The sequence below is a fragment of the Lathyrus oleraceus genome, chromosome 2, assembly GCF_024323335.1.
Source record: "Lathyrus oleraceus cultivar Zhongwan6 chromosome 2, CAAS_Psat_ZW6_1.0, whole genome shotgun sequence".
Lineage (NCBI taxonomy): Eukaryota > Viridiplantae > Streptophyta > Magnoliopsida > Fabales > Fabaceae > Lathyrus > Lathyrus oleraceus.
Window position 1 is genome coordinate 191,443,424 of NC_066580.1, and position 7,452 is coordinate 191,450,875.

Consider the following 7,452-nt stretch of genomic DNA (forward strand, 5'->3'; position numbering starts at 1 on the left):
ATTTGAATCATGTGCAACTTGTGATTCGAGTCACAATGTTGCATGATTCGAAACATATGTAAATTGTGATTCGAGTCACAGATTTTCATGTTCTCCTTTATTTGATTTGATTTGATTCGAGCCATATATTGTGAGTGATTCGAGTCACACACAATAAATCTCAATTTTTAAAGTTTTTCAAAATAGTTTAAGATTTCACTTCCCACATAACTTGAACTAATATCAAATATGGTTCTTGTTCCATTAACTCAAGAAATTGAATTAAAACATAATGATCATACTCAAATACAAATAGTTGAATAATGCATCCTAAAACAAGTGGATTCAAAATTTAATCCAAAGATGTGCAATTGAAAAGGAGACTCAATAAACAATAATAAACAAAATAAAAGCTTAAGAGACAATCAATAAAACTGTATTGGGTTTCTCCCCCTGAATATTAGAGACATGTGACTTCAACAAACATTTTGAAGATGGTTTTAATATTAAACAGCGAAATAATAAATTGCAGAAAGTAAAAAGTTTAGGGAAATGAAACAACATCGAGAACTAAAGAGGCTTAATAAACATTTAGAGCTTTTAGTAGGAAATACTCACGAACTCCCTTATACAAGGAAAAAAGGTTAACTTTCAACCAAATAATAAGACTAGGAATATATCACTTGATTATTTTCTTCCAAATGGAAGATTGAAGCGGTTATTCCTCTTTCCACGCAGTAGATCGAAGCGGTTAGTCTTCTTTCCACTAGAATCTTAAAGCAATTAGTCTTCAAGCTTCTAATCAAAATTTTTAAGCTTTTATCACGGGATGAGATCACGAACCTTAAAACTTGGTTTTATCACGGGCTAACCAACAACTTGTGAGATTTTAATATCAGGCTAATCTCGAACCTATCAAGATTTTAATACCGGACTCAACTTGAACCCGATATTGGTTTTATACCGGGTTGACCAAGAACCTAAGAGAGACTTTATCATGGGTTGATCTCGAACCTAAACAAGGGTTTAATCACACAATCCCCAAACCAATTTTTTTACGAGTTTAGCTCTAACTCACAAATAGTCCTAAATTGATAATATTCAACCAAAATGTATACAAAATTTTTCCTTTATGAATTTTACAATTCTACCCTTCCGGAATTACAACTTATCCTCACTCACAAAATAACTTTCTTGAAGAAACGCTTTGGCTAAAATATTAGTGAGAGAAACTAAAAGAAAAGTTTAGAGAGTGAGAGTGGGAAGTGTCAAAACACAATTCTGGATGATTTGAAATTAGGAAATGAACCTTTATTTATAGGTTAGAGGTTGACTCAAAAAGGAAATTAATTTTAACGCTTTTTAAGACTTCCTAATCGATTATCACTTAATGTCAATCAATTAGATACCCTAAATATGATTGATTGTAAGTTCAAAATAGGAAAGAAAAGATATCTAGTTGTTGCAAATCATTAAGGTGTTTTCCTAATCGCATGGAGCTCAATTTTGAATTGATCCAATCAATTAGAAAAGACAAAATCTTGCCCAGAGCTATTTTGATAAATCCCAACTCATATGGCACTACTTTAAGACATTTTTGAAGATATTGTTTTGAGAAAAATCAGTTTAAAAAGTGATTTAGTGTATGTGTGTGTTTTAGCCATGCAATTTTACGAGAACACCCTTATACTTTACAAAGAATCCATCCAGACTAATTAAGGTAGGACTTTCTTGCACTTTAAGACTTTGTCAGATACTTTCTTTTCTTGTAGACACTTGCTTGAGTTCACTTGAGGTAAGGCTTGAGTTGTATTCCGTTTTATTGCCATCCTCAGATAGTAAGGTATTAGAATAAGATTTGGTTATTCATCTGGCCTTTAGTTTTGATGATAACAATGCATTATTTCTTAGAGAACAATTTTGTACACTGATGGTTTTTGTCTAGTGTATAGCTTTTGCTAACAGGTTCTGACTCTGAAGCAATGATGTGTGACATCATCTAATTCTAGAACCAACACACTCTAACTCTGAGGAGATACACGTGCTTTACAAGATTTTGTCAAGTTCTAGAAATCTCTTAAACCATGATTATGTAGAACGTTCATGTTAAAGCTTCTGACTGTGACTCTGATTAAAGAACCTCTAAAGATTTGTCTGCCTTCAAGATTCTATGCTCAAGTTTTGAAGACTCTGAAGAACAGGATCTGAAGACTCTACAGACCAGGTTCTGAGGAACTGTGTCAAGACTCGGATGACCAATGTTCTAAAGATTCTGATAACTTGTCTCTTGATCCTTCTAAGCATGCTTCAACATCATTTCATCATAAGCCTCTGAAGATTAGAAGATAAGATCAAAAGGTTTTATGTCAGGAAAATAGTACACGGTACAAGATCACCATTCCCTCCACTACCCTGATTTTGTGGGTTAAGGACAATACTATTGTACCATTTTGCCTCCCATATGCAAACCGTTATGAAAAAGGAAACTGCATTTTAGTATTCCAATTCTATCCTCCAGCGATACTTTTATATGCCTATATAAAGGAGACGTGAAGATTTGAAGAAGTTGCTAATGCTTTTGAAAATGCTCACGCTACTGAACATACACACATTCTTGCTAAAGTAATTATTTTCTGTGTATATTCTTTGTAAACACACAAAAGTTTATGCTCGTTACTGTGTGAAAAATATCATTGTATTAACTTGTGTTAATCTTCTTTTTAGAAGCATTCTTTGTAAACACAACTTGTAAATCTAAAAATCTATTTGAGTGATTTCCTTGAGTGACTAGGTTTTAGTCAGATAGACTCAAGAAGACAAGGACAAGTTATCTATGTGGTGTCTGTAATCAGGTTTTGATTATAGTGAATTAAGTCCTTCTTGAGAGGGAAAATGACTTTGGTAGGATGGACTGAATGTAGCTTCATTAACAGTGAACTAGTATAAAAATAACTTTGTTATTTTTTTTTATTCGCATTGTTACTTTGTTGAGTTGGTTTTGAAAAAACTTTTGTTTTTAGAAATTTAATTCAAACCCCATTTTTTGTGTTTCTTCCCACCTTCATAAAGTCCATTAAACCTTAATATTTAGGTTTGCATCTTTATTCACTTAGCTGTTTATGCTTGACTTTTTAAAATATATTAGTTGTCATCATCAAAAGTTGTTTTCCTTGTTAAAAACATATCAACTACAAAACAAGGTTCCACAAAAGACGTGAACTTCCAATCAAAGTTAGATTGTGTAACTTTAACCTTAGTTCTAAACTGAGTTTGAACAAAGGCGTGAAACAATTTGAAAGCTACTAGAAAATCTACTTTTAGTGACCAAATTAGTGATTGAAAAATTTTGGTCACTCTAGCCACTAAAATTAGATGCCATGTGAGTACAGTTTTAGATGTCTCTAAATAAGTCACAAAATAATATTAGCCACAAAATTAGCCACTTCAACTTAGTCCTAATTTTTTTGTAAAACAATTAATTTATTAAAAATAAATTCAGCGATCAAAATTTCGGTCACTAATACATTTTGTTGTTTCCCTTACTTTTTAGTACTCTTTATTAATTTACAATTTTCCTCCAAATTTTCTCATTTTTTTAAAGATTTTAATTCCCTTTAAATTTTTAATTTTTAGTAAATGCTTCACATTTTTATTGTCAAAGTTTCTTTTTTATTACTTTAACAATTGCATTTTTTTTATTGTTTTAACAAATAATATATATATATATATATATATATATATATATATATATATATATATATATATATTATATATATATATATATATATATATTATATATATATATATATATATATATATATATATATATATATATATATATATATATATATATATATATATATATATATCATATTTCGTTCCTTTATTTGAGAGTTTGAATACTTCGTGAGACGAGATTGATAAATAATTACTAATAAAATACTAATTTTTACTAACAAATTAAACAAACAAGTTATTTTTTTTAAATTTAATGAAAAACTAATTATTTTGTTGTATCAAAAAATTAAGCAAGTTTTGCATATACCAATTTGTCCTTTTGAATTTCTAGTTAATTAAATATTTTGATAAACTAGATATAAAAAAAAATAGATCACAATTATAATTCAATGTTATAATATAAAAAAATCTAAAACTATAAAAAAGTTAGAGTCGTAAATAACACAATGTAAAAATTATTACAATACTTAATCTACTATCAATCAGGTCCACGACTTCAATACACTAAACGTTTTCCAACGCATATGTCTAATATAATAGTTGCACATTTCGGGGTTTAAGAATAAATCTCAAACCTTCACCTAAAACATTTCGCCCGTACAAGCCTAATGTTTGAAGGACTATGTACATTTCAGATTCTTAAGAATAACTCTCAGACATTCACCTTAAATATCTATCCCTTACGGGCTTCATACTTGAGGTACTCATGCAAAGCAAAAGGAAGCATCTCATGCCAATCTTTATACGTCTTGACCATCTTTTGGAAAATCTTCTTGATGTTCTTGTTAGTTGCTTCGACGATGCCATTCATCTTGGGTTGGTATGGTGAAGAGTTGTGATGTTAGATCTTGAATTCTTGGCACAACTCACTCACCATTTTGTTGTTGAGGTTACTGGCATTATCAGTAATAATCTTTCTAGTAACACCGCAACGACAAACTATTTATTTCTTTATGAATCGTGTAACCACTTGTCTTGAAACATTCATATAGAAAGTAGCTTCAACCCACTTTGTGAAGTATTCAATGGCAACTAGGATGAAATGGTGACCGTTAGAAGTTTTCAGTTCGATCATACTAATCATGTCAATACTGCACATAGAGAAGGGCCAAAGAGAAGTCAAAACATTCAATGGAGTCAGAGGAACATAGATCTTATCACCAAATATCTGACATTTATGACATCTCTTGACAAAGTGGTAACAATCGACCTCCATGGTTGTCCAATAGTAACCAGCCCGAAGGATCTTTTTGACCATGGCGGTCCCTTTAGCATGTGCACCTTCACAACCCTAATGGATGGACCTTATGATCGTGCTTGCTTCGTATCTATCCACGCACCTGAGCAACACAGAATCATAATTCCTCTTTGTCGCGGCGCGAAAAATACCCAAGCGTAAGGAACGCTCGAAATATAAACAAAACAGAGTCGCCACCGAACTTTATTTATTCCAAAAGAGGGAAAGGGAAAATATCGATAAAACCCACAAAAATAAAAAAGAAATGGTCCTCGCAACCAAATCGGGTTCGGGAGTCGGTTATGCAAGGGGAAGGTATTAGCACCCCTCACATCCATCGTACTCGATGGGACCCATTTAGTTAGTTTCGTGTTAGAGTGTTAGCGTGATACCGTTTGTAAACTTCTACTTATCGAGTGAGAAAAGAGAAAGAAAGAAAGGAAAGACTTAAGGTTTTTTAATATTAATGTGCCTGACAAGATTTCACAATCCTGCTCCTACGTATCTCCAGGTGCTATGAAGAACTCAAGGCATACGTAGTTCTACCCAAAGAGAACTACTGGGTGGATTGCTTTTAAAGAGAGTGATGCTTGGATCATATTTGAGCGATTAAACCTTTACTTGCTGCTCGCTCTTGGAGGCTGAAGTCTTTGTTTGTTTCGCATCAAAATGGATGTTGCATACTCTTTTCTGAAAATGTTTTCGGAGTCGCACAAGGGCGGAAAACAAGTTTGATGAGTTTGAGTAGATTTTAAGCGGAGACAGGCATCCAAGCAGGGAGCTCTACTGCAGTACTCGAATGCCCGAAAAGGAAGAGGCCTAAGCCCAATCACTCTCTTTTCATCCAAAAGTTTGTTTATGAAAATGTGGCAAATTAGGTCAAGCTTCATTAACGGAAGACGATTAATCAGACATAGAGCTCTACAGCAATGTCCAAATAATCGGGAAAGAGAAGGTCGATACCCAATCAATCTTTTTCTTCTATAAGAGAAATGACCAAATTCTAGTAATTATTGTATTTTAACATGGAAGACGAATGTTTGAACATTGAGCTCTACAGCAGTATCCTAACATTCGAAACAGAGAAAGTCTAAACTTAATCAATTTCTTCCATTTTTATTGTGAAAAGATTTTAAAAATAGGGGGACGACTTGACGTTGGATCAAGTGTCTCAAGTTGACTTATGAAAATAATTTGGATGTGGCGGGGGTAGTGCTCGACTTTGCAATCAATTTGGATTTGATTTGGGAAAAAAGACTCGACGTTGGATCGAGTGTTTGTTTTTGTTCTTTTCTAAAGGGGTTGATTTTAATCTTGGAATTGACAATCAACTAATACAATAAAGTAAACGAAAGCGGTAAATTATTACACATTTTCGGGAATGGGGTACAGTTTTTCGAATGGGGATATAACACAATAATTTAAACAGTACAAGTTCAAAAGACAGTTGTAAAATAAAGAATCTCGTTGTAAGAAGGCCCAAGAGAAAACCAAGGGACTCGAAATAAAAATTAGAAATTAAACTAAAAAGAAATCTAGCGATATGTTAAAGAATCATAAAGCGATTCATGTATGAATCACCTTATCTAAGGCCGGTCAACAAAACTCTGTGCGTGTAAGCAATTTCTGAAGTTAAATTGAATTTTTAACTTCAAAATAGCTACGCATATGTGAAAAATCGATCGGATAAATAAATCAAATTTTTTTCTATTTAAATAATTTAATTAACTTAATAAATAGTAATGAGAATAATAGTAGAAAAATAATAATTATAATAATAAAATAATGATAAATAATAGTAAAAATGAATAAATAAATTAAAATAATCAATACTAGTTAGTCAAATAAATATTAATAACAATAATAATTACAATAACAATAATAATTAATAGTAATAAATACAAATAATAATCAACCGATAAAATAACAATAATAAATTAATAATTAGTGATCACGATAATAATAATTTAAAATTTTACAATAGTAATAATAAACAAATAACTCAAATAATAATAAACAACAACAATAATAATAATAATAATAATTAATTGATAAATATTAAATAACAGTAATAATAATCAAAATAAAAAGAATAAAAAAATTAAATGTTAAACAACATTCTTGCAATTTGAAACAAGCAGTACCAACAGTTATGCAAGAGTAACTCAAAGCATAAATATCACACAGTTTTTTTTTCTAAAAACTCAATATAATAATACTTAAAAATAAATAAATATTAAAAACATTAAAGGGTGAGTAAAAGATAAAACAGCCACATATACTTCACCATATTGTTCGTTAACTTTTTCAAAATAAATGTTAAACTAAAACTGAAAAAAAAAAAAAACATTTCTCTTGGTCTTAATAAAAAAGAACGTGAATCACAATGGATTCCTCTCTCTGTACTTTTCAAAACAAAATGAATTCCTCTTTTTTTTTTTAATAGAAACTGTAAAAGAAAGTTTTTTTAGAAAATCAAATCAAAAGGTTATCTCCTA